Source organism: Podarcis raffonei, chromosome 17 (genome assembly GCF_027172205.1).
Source record: "Podarcis raffonei isolate rPodRaf1 chromosome 17, rPodRaf1.pri, whole genome shotgun sequence".
In the NCBI taxonomy this organism is placed as follows: Eukaryota; Metazoa; Chordata; class Lepidosauria; order Squamata; family Lacertidae; genus Podarcis; species Podarcis raffonei.
The window spans coordinates 8,958,413-8,970,430 of NC_070618.1; the positions used below are offsets into that span (position 1 = coordinate 8,958,413).

Consider the following 12,018-nt stretch of genomic DNA (forward strand, 5'->3'; position numbering starts at 1 on the left):
TCCCAATATCTTGGCCATTTAGACTCCATATTTAGCTTTTTAACTGCCTTAGCTTCCATTGGCGACAACCACCTTGGGGTTTTGTTTTCCAACAGATCTTTATATCTAGTCCAGACATTTAGTAGTGCTTTTCTGACAATATGGTTTTTAAAACCTTTGTGTGCTTTAACCTTGTCATACCACAAATATGCATGCCACCCAAAGATATTATTAAAACCTTCTAAATCCAGAATATCTGTATTTTCAAGAAGTAGCCAATCTCTTAGCCAGCAGAAAGCTGCCGCTTCATAATAAAGTTTAAAGTCTGGCAGGGCAAATCCCCCCCTTTCCTTTGCATCCGTTAGTATCTTAAATTTTATTCTGGGCTTCTTGCCCTGCCAGACAAATTTAGATATATCTCTTTGCCACTTCTTGAAACAATCCGTCTTATCCATTATTTGCAATGCTTGGAACAGAAACAACATTCTTGGCAATACATTCATTTTTATAACTGCAATTCGACCTAACAAGGAAAGCTTCAAATTTGACCAAATCTCCAAATCTTTTTTCACTTCTATCCAAGTTTTTTCATAATTATCTTTAAATAAATTCACATTCTTAGCTGTCATATTTATCCCCAAATATTTCACTTTTTTAACCACAGTCAACCCTGTCACATTCTGAAACCTTTCTTTTTCAAACAGTGTTAGATTTTTCTCCAATACCTTAGTCTTTGACTTATTCAATTTAAATCCTGCCACTTGACCAAACTCTTGAATTATTTCCAAAACTCTTTTCGTGCTAGCTTCTGGCTCTTGTAATGTAAGTACCAGGTCATCTGCAAATGCTCTCAATTTATATTGTTTAACTCCGACCTGAACCCCTTTAACCAACTGGTCTTTCCTAATCATATTTAACAAAACCTCCAGGACCGATATAAAAAGTAGTGGGGAGATAGGGCACCCCTGACGTGTCCCTTTTTCGATCCTGAACTCTTCTGTAACCACATTATTTACAATTAATTTTGCTTTCTGTTCAGAGTATATTGCACCTATACCATTTTCAAACCCTTGACCTACCCCCATCCCCCGGAGGTTCTTCAGCATAAAACTCCAAGATATATTGTCAAAGGCTTTCTCGGCATCTACAAATATCAAAACTGCCTTAGTGTTTATATTCACTTCCAACTTTTCCAAAATGTCAATTATATTCCTTACGTTGTCCGACAAGTGCCTTTTCGGGAGAAAGCCCGCTTGGTCCCCATGAATCTCCTCCATCAAAACTCTTTTCAATCTCTTTGCTAGAATATCAGCAAAGATTTTATAATCCACATTTAGTAGCGAGATGGGTCGGTAGTTCTTAAGTTGGGTCTTTTCAGTCTCTGTCTTTGGTATAAGTGTGATGTAGGCCTCCCTCCACGTATCTGGTGCCCTTCTCCCCTCCATAATTTCATTACAGACTTCCTTCAGGGGTTGTAATAACCCTTCCTTCAAAACTTTGTAGTATTTGGAAGTCAGTCCGTCCGGTCCGGGAGATTTGCCCAGCGTCATACTTTGGATGGCACCTTCTATTTCTTGTGCTGATATTTCCTGATTCAAAATTGTCTTACTTTCCTGAGAAATCTTTTTCAGCCCATTTTTCTCGAGGAATTGTTCTATATCCATTTCTTTCTGCGGCCCTTGTGAATACAGTTGTCTAAAGTAGCTCTGAAAACAGTTCCTAATCTCCGCTGGGTTAAATATATTCTTTCCATCCACTTCTAAATTTGTTACCGTGTTGAGTTTTTGTCTCTTCTTTATTTGCCAAGCCAATAGCTTGCCACATTTATCTGCGGATTCAAAAGTCTTTTGTCTCATTTGTTTAATTTTCCATTCTATTTCTTGATTCATCAATTCCATAAACTGTGTTTGATATAATTTAATTTCTCTTAAAATCTCTTGCGATTTTGGTTTCGATCTTAGTTTCCTTTCCCCTTCTTTTATCTTTTCCAAAATTTTCTCTTTCCTCTCATTTTGACTTCTTTTCTTTAGTGTATTTTGTTGTATCAAAAATCCTCTCAGCACGGCTTTACTTGCGTCCCATATTATTCTTTTTTCTACTTTAGTCCTCAAGTTGATTTCAAAATAGTCTTTCAAAGTTTTTTGGGCCCTCTTGCAGATCTCCTCATCTCTAAATAAGGTGTCATTCATTCTCCATCTGAAGGAGCCAGTTGTTGTTTGCTTCATCACCATCTTTACTGCGTTATGGTCGGAGAAGGTTTTTGGGCAGATTTCCACTTTCTTTATATTCGATGCCATTCCGCTAGTCACCCAAATTTGGTCAATCCTAGTCCATGTCATTTTGGCTTCAGAAAAGAAGGTTCCCTCTCTTTCTAATGGGTGTTTTGTTCTCCAAATGTCAATCAAGTCCATATTGTCAGTCATTTCAAAAAAGGTTTTTGGTAGTCTTCCGTCTTTTGTAACTACCTGTCTTTGTGATTTGTCCATATTTGTCGAAACTACTCCATTCATGTCTCCCATCATAATTAAATTGTAATCCATATAGTCCATCAAAGTCTCATGCAACTTCTTAAAAAACTCAGCTTTCCCCTCATTTGGTGCATAAATTCCCACTATCAAAAACTTTTCTCCTTGAGATTGAATTTCAATTGCCAAATATCTTCCTTGATCATCTTTAAAAATTAGTTTCGGCTGCAATCTTTCCTTTGCATAGATCACCACTCCTCTCTTTTTTACTCTATCTGAAGATATAAATTCTTGTCCCAATCTTTTATTTATCAGTAATTTTCTATGTGCTCTTGTCACGTGTGTCTCTTGTAAACAAATCAAGTCCAGTTGGTCTTTTTTTAAGGCATGAAATATATTTTTTCTTTTTCTGGGGATATTTAAGCCATTACAATTCCAGGTTAGAAGTTGCAGAGCCATGATGGGGTTATTTACTCTTTCCTCCTACAGCTTCTGATTGTTGTTCCTCTTTTGTCGGTGATTCCGTATCCGTGTCTAATGGTCCCTTGCTTGAAGGATGTAGCCCTTGTCCCGGAAACACCTCCTTCTGTAGGTCTTCTTCATGTTCTCCTAAAAACTTGTCTTTATCACTCACTGTCTTTATTCTTCTTTTCTTTTTTAGAAAAGAAAAATAAACGAAAAATTAAACGAAAAATAATCCCATCTTGTGCAAAATCCTAGGCACAGCTCAGAGGATGCTGAGAGAGAGAGAGAGAATGTGAATTCTATTCTCACAACAGCGATGCGAGACAGAAGTTCAAACAGGACACAGTTGATTATATGAGCTCTAAAAACACACACACACAAAACACTGTTTTGGAGTTTAGATTAGGAAACCATGAAAGCAATCATTTCCAAATTCTTCAGGGCAAAGATCAACATTAATTAGTGCACTTTTTAAAAAGGAAAAAAAAAAGAATGTCAATCATAACTCATTCACTGAGCAATTACTCCCAACTTCTAGAGGACCTGGCAAGAAATACTGCTGGCACATGTCATATGAGGTGATGTGAAACTGTTATTTACAGTATGATAAACACTGCCAAATGTGCATAATAGTAGTGATGGAATTTGGTAAGTTTTTTCACAAAAGAAACAGACTTAAGATGCAGAGTGCCATGTCTCAAGTTCTCCAGCGTATTTAAGCAAGCGCAGAGATAAAATGCAAATAGGATTGCCAACTGCTCAGCTCACTGCAGCTGTCTTTTAACAGCAGCTTGATGTGTAGCCATTAGCAGGTGGTGATGTTTATCTCCATGCTATGGAAAGCCTTTGCCAGATGATCTCCGCACATTAAAAATAAGCACAAGAGCAGGCCAGACACTTGTTTCTCTGGCCACTTGGCAATCTAATTTTCCCTATCTGCCTGGGACAACCCTGATTCTCTGGTGCTTGTTCCGAATAAAACATTTGTCCCTATTATGCTTTTGTTTCAGCATTTTGCAGAGATTTGGGGGTGCTTTAAAAAAATTCTTTTTTTAAAAAATATATACAAATGTACAACCGTTATATCCAATAGCTAAAAGAATCCTGGGAACTACAGTCTGGAGGCGCAGGTTAATTCTGTGTCCAGGGCAGCTGTCTACTAGCTCCATCTGGTATGCAGGCTGAGACCCTACCTGCCCGCAGACTGTCTCGCCAGAGTGGTGCATGCTCTAGTTATCTCCCGCTTAGATTACTGCAATGCACTTTACGTGGGGCTACCTTTGAGGGTGACCCAGAAACTGCAACTAATCCAGAATACGGCAGCTAGATTGGTGACTGGGAATGGCTGCCAAGACCATATAAAACTGGTCCTGAAAGACCTGCATTGGCTCCCAGTACGTTTCCGAGCACAATTCAAAGTGTTGGTGCTGACCTTTAAAGCCCTAAACAGCCTCGGCCCAGTATACCTGAAAGAGCATCTCCACCCCCAATGCTCAGCCCGGACACTGAGATCCAGCTCTGAGGGTCTTCTGGCAGTTCCCTCACTGTGAGAAGTGAAGCTACAGGGAACCAGGCAAAGGGCCTTCTCAGTAGTGGCACCCACCCTGTGGAATGCCTTCCCATCAGATGTCAAGGAAATAAACAACTTTCTGACTTTTAGAAGACATATAAAAGCAGCCCTGTTCAGGGAAGTTTTTAATGTTTGATCTTTTATCATGTTTTTCGTATTCTGTTGGGAGCCGCCCAGAGTGGCTGGGGTATAAATAAATTGTTGTTGTTGTTGTTGTTGTTGTTGTTGTTGTTGTTGTTGTTAAGAGTGCTAAGAATTGTTAGGAGACCCCTATCTTCCTCGCAGAGCTACAATTCTCAGACGAATTCATTGTTAAAACTCTCTGAGAATTGTAGCTCTATGAGGGGAATAGGGGGTCTTTCATCCAAGAACTCTCAGCACCCTTATCCATGTACCCTTCCCATAATTCTTTGAGGTAATGTAACCTGGGTGTCGTGACCTGGGACCCAGGAAGTATGTCAGAACCCATAGAACAGACCCCTCTGCTTTCACCCTCTGTCACAGAGCATGGTTCTGATACACAACTGACCTCAGCCTGCTAAGTGCCGAGTCTACATAAACACTGTCTCACAATCACAATTGTCCAATATAAAAGCAGGTACCTAGCGAAACAGATATTTTGTTAATGCAATTGTTTTACACACTTCATGTAATGCTCAATTAAACCCCAAAGCCAGAGCCAGAAATGTCAAGAATCAATCAGATCATCTCTGAATTGAGTACACAAAGGATTGAGACCCCTTTGTGTGTTCTTACACTGTAGAGTCAGAATCATAGATCTGGAAGTTTAAACTGTTTTTCTCTTCTCCATGCACCCCCCCCCACACCTGTCAATAGAAGATGCATTTTTGTCTTTTTTTGCTAACAAGCAGGGCCTCTCTTATCAGCTTCACGTAGCAGAAAGGCGAGGCGGCCTTGAAGAGACGAGAAGCTCTAAAGAGCAATAATTCAGACAGGCCGCTTCATAACAGACTACCCAAAACGCAACATTTTGCAGGAGACCCATCTGAGGTGGCTTATAGCCTATTAAAATTATAGTTTCCTTAAAATAGTATAAGACAATTACAAATGTGACCAGCTCAGCAGTTTAAAAACAATAAAGGCATGGCCTAGGACATAAAGGTCTGCCCAAAATAAAAGGTGTTAATAAACTGGCAAAAAACAGTGAATGAGGGGGACAAACTACACATCATAAGGCAAAGGATTTCAAAACATGGGTGCCACCACTGAGAAGGCCCTCTCTCGTCATACTCAGCTAATCACACACACACACAAACACACACACACACACACACACACACACAGTGTTTGGGAGCAGGCAAGATGGCAGTTCCTAAGGTATTTTGGACCTAAGCAATCTAGGGTTTTAAAGCTAATAATCACCAACACTAAACTAAGCGTCTCCATCCCCATTGTTCAGCCCGGACACTGAGGTCCAGCTCCAAGGGCCTCCTGGCGGTTCCCTCACTGCAAAAAGTGAGGTTACAGGGAACCAGGCAGAGGGCCTTCTCGGTAGTGGCGCCTGGCCTGTGGAACGCCCTCCCACCAGATGTCAAAGAAATAAACAACTATCTGACTTTTAGAAGACACCTGAAGGCAGTTTTTAATGTTTAATGTTTTATTGTGTTTTTAATATTCTCTTGGGAGCCGCCCAAAGTGGCTAGGGCATGGGTGGGCAAACTAAGGCCCGGGGGCCGGATTCGGACCAATCGCCTTCTAAATCCGGCCTGCGGACAGTCCGGGAATCAGCGTGTTTTTACATGAGTAGAATGTGTGCTTTTATTTAAAATGCATCTCTGGGTTATTTGTGGGGCATAGAAATTCGTTCATCCCCCCCCCCAAAATATAGTCTGGCCCCCCACAAGGTCTGAGGGACAGTGGACCGGCCCCCTGCTGAAAAAGTTTGCTGACCCCTGGGCTAGGGAAACCCAGGCAGATGGGCGGGGTATAAATAATAAATTAATAATGATAATAATAATATTGATTGTGAGCATGCACATACATACACTACTCTTCTTAAAATTGCTTTGCTCAATTCTTCTGCAGCTACCTCACACACTAAAATTGTAGATGTACTGAGATCATTTAAGAGTACAGTGCTATGATTCGTTGCAGCTGCTAGTTGGGCGTCATGAATCTGGGCTTCATTCCACCTAGTGTATTATATTATTCTTTCCTTTGTGTTACATTATCTTTTTTAAAAATTATTACTTTAATTCCTCCCCCACATCTTATCTGTTGAATGGATCTCTGGGTTTATGCTGAGAACCATTTCTGCATCCCCCCCAGTCATTCTCTCATACTGTATAAGTATTTTATTAATCCCTCTCCTCAGCCTGTTTTCTTTGCATTTTAAAGCTTTAAAAGCCCCATATAAGGGCTGAATTTAAAGAACTTATGTTTATTGGCCAAATGTACATTACTTTGCAATTACTAACTTTGATTTAATCACCAATTTTCTTGTTCAACCACTATAACAGGAGAAAGATTCTCTCTCCTTGCTTTTCATAATCTGGTTTGGATTATACTATTCTGAATTAAGGATGCCAAGTAACCTGAAAAAATGATTTGGTTTACTCGTGTGCTTTCTAACCTCCAGGTTCAGCTTTTTCACAGCTTGAAGATATTAAACAATCTGCTAATGTGAGTAGATCAGGCTACTGTTAAAGACACAGGAGCTGGGACTGGTAAGAAAAACATTTGCAATGCTCACCTGAATATCTATATAATTGTACATATTTTGCCACCTCTGTTGTGCATCCTAAAATCCAGGTCCTTTGTAAATAGACTTTTAGACAGACACCAGGTGTCCCCTTTTTTAAAAAAAGCTCAGAATCGGCCTTTATTCTGTATGATGACAGTATTTGATGGTGGAAATATACTACTTTTTAAGAGAGTAGAACATGGTATCCATCCCTTTTTTTATCACAGGTGGAAAAATAATTTGGGAATGGCAGGTTTTTTGGTTTTAGTGGCCTCTGGGGAAATAGTTAAACACCCTTTTCTACCCACTGCCCCTTCTCTGATCAATTTCACAGCCTCCTGCAGCTGCTTCTCATTAAGAGAAAGGGAGGAAAGCTGGAAAAGTGTTATATGAAGCTGCAGTGTAATCTAGTTTGGCCTAGAGAGTGTAAACAATATCTGAGTTTAGGGGCCTTGGTCAAAACAGCTCAAGATCTGCTTGTAGTAAAGGGTGCTGCCACCCCGGCAGACCCTCCAGGTGCCCCTATTTTCCAGGGACAATCCTGGATTTACAAAAGCCATCCTGGTTTCTGATTTGATCCTGGAATGTCCAGCTTTTCTTTAAGACGTCTATATTTTCATCGGAGAAATGTTGGAGGGTATGGAGTTATGTGACCCCCACTCCCCCCCCCCAGCCTAGGAGGTAAGTAACCAGGGCCAGATTTAGGTTTGATGAGGCCCTAAGCTACTGAAAGTAATGGAGCCCTTTATATGTCCAGCTGTCCTTTGTCAACAACAAATTGTTGCTGCTTTTTTGTGTTGAATATATGCTATATGGTCATTTGTGGACCTCATAGGTATCTAAAGCCGTTTGCACATAACAAAATATGTATTTTATCAAAGTAATTGTTGAACTGAAATACAATTAAGAAGTATAATATTAATAGTGAAATACAATTATGAAGTATGTTAATAGTGAAATAATTATTAAGCTCTGACTTAAAATGATTTTTTTATTCATAACAAACTTAATAATGCAAACACGTTGGCCTTTGGCAATAACAAAAGTTCCTTTACAAACTCAATTTACAAAGACTCATAATCTAGTCTGTAGAAACTTGCTATAACATGAAATAATAATTGCAGGTTTGATTTTATTTGTTTTTTATCTTATATTTTGGAAATGCTCATCCAGTTTTTCCCCTTTAATTTTTTGGGGGGCCTCCAGGAGAGTGGGGCTCTGAGCTGTAGCTTGTTTAGCTTATATGTAAATAAAGGCACTGTAAGTATCTATGCAACCTTTAGAAGACATCTGAAGACAGCCCTGTATAGGGAATGTTTTTTTTAATGTTTCATGGTTCATTACATTTTCATATATGTTGGAGGCCATCCAGAGTGGCTGGTGCAACCCAGTCAAATTGAGGGCTATAAATAATACAATATTATTATTATTTTTTGAATAGGGAATCCCTATTTTCATCGGATAAATGCTGGAGGATATGCTATGGCCATGCACCTGTGTTTTTAAAAGCAGCCAGTTACTGGGAAATTTCACAAATTAAGTTTTTTCACCACTTGGCCTGGGAACGGAATTAAAGAGAATTGGCTGTCCCGCTATGGTTTGCCAAACATCAGTTCTATGGGGACGGGTTTTTAAACTTGGGTGGGTGTTTTGTTTGGGAGGTGGGATTGCTTCAAATTGTTTTTAAATGCTGTATGTTACTTTGTATTTTGTATTTGCACTTATATTTGTTGGCCGGCATATTGTTTAGGGACTGTTTTAATTGTTTTTAATACGTCTGTTGTGCTTTTTATGTTGTAACTTTATGTTGTGTACTGCCCTGAGGCCTACGAATATAGGGTGGTATACAAATTTAATGTAAAAAAAAAAAGTTTGTTGAAGGAAACCAGGAAAAGCAAAAGTTGCCCTTTTAGCAGAGGTCTGAGGTGCAGAAAACAGAAGATGAAGCTATTTGTGGCAGGGAGCTCAACTTTATCACCTGCTAGGCCCACTTTCAGATTTTGGCAGGCTTAGCTGTTTCACTCTTTATCTCTGGTCAAGCAGGTTTTGAAACAACTTGGGGGAGGGGAAAAAATCTGCCAGCGATCAAAGGAGGATGATCAAATTGTAGAGTTTGCAAAAGGTGTTGATAACTGTTAAGAGACCTCTCTTCCCCTCACAGAGCTACAATTGTCAGAGTTCCCTGGGAAGAGGGGTTGGTTGTTTAAATCCCTTTTAGAAACTAGCTCTGTGAGGAGAATCAGGGGTCTCCTAACAATTTTCATTACCTTGGACAAACTGCAGTTTCCCAAGATTATTTGAGGGAAGCCATGGCTGGCCTGATGGAATGATGGTGCTTTAAGATAATAGAATAATTATTATTATTTTTAGATTTGCTTCCATCCTTATATTCCCCTGCTTTTTGTGGGGGTGAATGCTAACTAATAAAAGGCCCACCTTTGCATTTGGTGTTCCTAAGCTTTAACTAATAAATTTCTGTCAGGCTGCTTCTAAAAGCTGAAGGAGCTATGAAAAGACATGGTTAATAATAATAATAATTTTTATTTATACCCCGCCCTCCCCAGCCAAGGCCGGGCTCAGAGCGGCTTACAAGCAATAATAAAAACAAGCTGAATGATTACAACTTAAAACAAAATTAAAATACAACATTAAAATAATGAAACATTAAAAGGGAGGGAAAGTGAGAAATCTGTGCGAATAAGAAACTATATCGGAGGAAGTTTATTTGTAAGCTGCGTTGAGTCTCGCCAGGGAAAAAAGGCAGTGTTTAAATGAATATCTGATAGGAATAAGTTGGAATGATTTTCTGAATGGAAAACTAGAAGCAAAAACTCCACAAGTAGTTGTATGTAGCAATCCTAGGAAGCAATTTTGAGAAGACCAAAGAGGAAATTAAAATATAGAACTAGAACAATTTTTGGTGCCATTGTAGGACTTTTGTATAAGTAAGGTCTCTGTCTTCTGTTTGCATAATATTTGTAAGTTTTACAGTGGCAAATATTTCAAGGTGGAAATAGGATTGCCTCAACCACACACATAATTGCATCTTTGACAGTAGCTGGGAACAATAAATTTAGCAGGTGAAATTTCCATATGAGGGAACATTTTATTTGCTGTATTTCTGTGTGTCAGGCTGCAGTTAAACTAGCCCAAACACAACCAGAGAAAAGCGAGGCAAGAGGTGGGGACCTGAATAAAAAGTAGTAAAATTCTTTAATATGCTTTAATATGCATATTTAATATGCTGGTATAAATGCATCTGGTTTGCAATACTGAGAACTAAGCCAACATGTGGGAGCAGGGGGCGGAGAGTCATTCTTGAAAAGTAAATTTCAAGCTAATACAACTTTGTATATTATTTTTTCCTTCGGTGAACTAACTATAATTGTATATTACATTGCTTTCTTCTTTCTTATATAGTAAAAGAAGAAGAAACAGGACGTGAGAAGTGAGTGAGAAGTTGGTAACTTCTGCATTGACAGGTGGGAAAATAGTAGTGAATTGTGATGAGTGTTCAAGAAGTGGAAGGCATTCTAAAAGTAGCAGAGCCAGACACAATAAAGAAACATTCATGGGGAGAAAGAGGTGTGGGAACTTAGAAGAGGAGGTTTTTTTTCCATGTTATGGGCCCAAATTAGGGGTGGATAAATCTGCCAATTTTGTTTTTTCTCCATTTCTCTTCTGATCATAAATTCAGCAATTTCACCAGATTTCTGCATCAGTTTGCCAATAATTTGTATTTTAACATCCTCACAAAAACCCGCCAGTACTTTAGTGTTCATCTCCCCTAATATACATATTTTTGCCAGTGGTTTCCCCTAGTATAATACCTTATTGGTGTTATTTTCACTTTTATCTGCATTTTTATGCAAGTTCCCCCATATATTCTCATTTTGGAGGGGCGGGGGGAGGTTGGATGGACAGCTCCGTAACAAAAATCAGAAATGGGCATGTTTCACATAGCTGCGTTAGCAAATTAGGTAGATTTGAATGAAAATGCAAAGCAGACTAAATTCCTACCCGTAAGCAACAAGGAATAGGAAGATGGATTAGCTAAGGAGTGAAAGTAATGAAATGGGAGATTAGGGCACCTGTCCGTAAACGTTTGCCTTTCTAAGGGTTTCGTAAATCTCAGACATGTCCATGCCACCCTCTCTCCCTATCTGAACTGCAGGTTTCTTTTTCTGAGCCAGGACTGCGAGGTTTAAAAGGTCCCCCCCCCCCCACTCGTCTGCAGCTGCAGCAACCCTGCCGCGTCTTCTGGCTCCGAGAGCTTTGAATTAATCTGCCAGGACTGGGCATTCAGGTATGTACAGAGCCAGCCGCTGTTAATGAACACACCCAGCTGGCCTGCAGATCTTTGCACAGAACGGAGTGAATACTTTTAGTCTTTCCCACTGATCCAACAAGCATTCAGGCCTGGGATAAAAGCTGGCATAGATTCCATAGGCAGCAGTGTCTCTTCAGTCTGCCCTGCTGCCCTCAACTAATGTTTGGAGCGTTAGTTAAGTAATCTTGTTTTCTTTCCGGTAGAGTATATATGATAAGAAGTAAACATGCAGAAAGGGAGACTGGGCTGGAAAATAAATATTCTCCGTGCACAAATAACTGAGCAATAAAATGGTGTGTTCTGTCTGCAGAGTTGTAGCGTGTGTCTTAATTGGGGAGTTTTTCCCCCAGAATAACTGTCAGCCAGAAAAGCATCCCAAATCCTCTGGTGTTAGAGTCCTGGGAAACTTCAATTCAAATAGTTTGGACTGATGAGCCTCACACACAACAGTGATTCACAAACAAAACAAAGACACGGCTGAATATTTGTATTACCCCTATTCTTA

The 12,018-nt window shown here is 39.6% G+C and overlaps 1 protein-coding gene across 2 annotated transcripts in view; it reads left to right on the forward strand.

The window, feature by feature from the left end:
* The first annotated feature begins 10,611 nt into the window (after window positions 1-10,611).
* LOC128404619 (ephrin type-B receptor 5) overlaps window positions 10,612-12,018 on the forward strand; it is a 150,742-nt gene continuing 149,335 nt past the window's right edge. The window contains exons 1-2 of one of the 2 annotated variants that reach the window (XM_053370324.1): window positions 10,612-10,665; window positions 11,358-11,489. The gene's annotated coding sequence lies outside the window, so the exon portion shown is untranslated. The remainder of the gene's footprint in view (window positions 10,666-11,357; window positions 11,490-12,018) is intronic. The other variant, XM_053370325.1, reaches the window with a different exon arrangement.